The following is a 1,424-nucleotide window of genomic DNA, read 5'->3' as shown; positions in this document are numbered from 1 at the left end:
AACAGAAAACAACTTTGAGTGATGGTTAAACTGATGCTGCTTGGGGTGTGTTTTACTGACCCAATGTTCATGTATATATTCAGAAACTAGACGGTGTTGGCTTTCAAATAATGTATCATACATGTAATTTGGGCTTCCAGTTCCTAAGTTATTTCCATTTGGGTATGCAAAATAGGCGAGGACTTCCCAAAATGAGGTGGATGTTAAGAGGTTAGGGATGAACCAGTTTATTTCTGAGTGTTGTTGGGTTTGATATTCGCCAGTATGTTGTGTTTTGGTAAAATCCTTCTGAGATTCTCAGAAATTCCTGACAAATGCAGAGTTACAATGTTTTTGGGTTAAATGAATCATATATTTTCGAAGTTATATAAAAATTGAATTTTTTTTACTGCATAAATACAACATCAATCTTTTTAAGCCTTTAACTATGTTATGTTTGTCTTGCATCAAAAATCATGGCTAAAGTGGTGTTTTGATTGATTCATGCAATTCCCCCTACGCCCCCAACGCTGAGTGGCCATTGCTGTTTCATGCAGAGCAGTGATTATCTGCCCCCTCACTTACTAAGAGTACAACTCTTTCAAAACCTCATCAGCACAGCATAGATGACCAGAGAAATCAGAGAAGTAGGGAAAGACTTTTAGTTCTGGTTCTGCATACCTAGAACCAGAACTAAACATGGAGAAGCAGCATTTAGTTCCTATGCTCCACTTATCTGGAACAAACTTCCAGACAACTGTAAAAGTGTGGAAAGCCTGAGTTCCTTTAAATCAAGACTAAAAACACATTTATTTAGGATTGCCTTTGACTGTTCTAGTTAAACAGTTCAACTGAAACATATTTTCTTTAGTCCAACTGTTTTTAATATTCTTTTTTGTTTCTGCATTTTTTATTTTATTTTATTATTTTTTAAATTTTTTCCTACTTGCTTTGATTCTGTTTTATCTTCCTGTATTTTAATTATGGAAAGCACTTTGCATTGTCTTTGTACTGAATTGTGCTATACAAATAAATTTGCCTTGCCTTGAAACTAGTCGAGGTTCTAAGCCGGAGGTAATAATAATAAAAAAAAACTATATTAAAATAATTCATTTATAGCACTAAATATATATATATATATATATATATATATATATATATATATATATATATATATATATATATATATAGTGAAATATTTACATAGGCAGTAAGCAAATCAAATGTTGAAAATTACTAAAGTTAATTATAAAAAAGGACATACAAACATGAGAAAGTTGTCTTTGTCTGTTAATCGCCAAAAAATGTTTTAAGAGTGAAACACTGGAGGCGTCTGCTAACAAGAAGCCATTTTTAACATCCTCAAAGCAAATCAAAAAGCAGAGCAATGCGCACCCACTAACTGGAGGTTAACGCCGGTTAAAGGAATAATCCATAAACGATTC

Source organism: Cyprinodon variegatus, unplaced genomic scaffold (genome assembly GCF_000732505.1).
Source record: "Cyprinodon variegatus isolate N-32 unplaced genomic scaffold, C_variegatus-1.0 Scaffold566, whole genome shotgun sequence".
Lineage (NCBI taxonomy): Eukaryota > Metazoa > Chordata > Actinopteri > Cyprinodontiformes > Cyprinodontidae > Cyprinodon > Cyprinodon variegatus.
Note: the sequence above shows the minus strand (reverse complement) of the source record.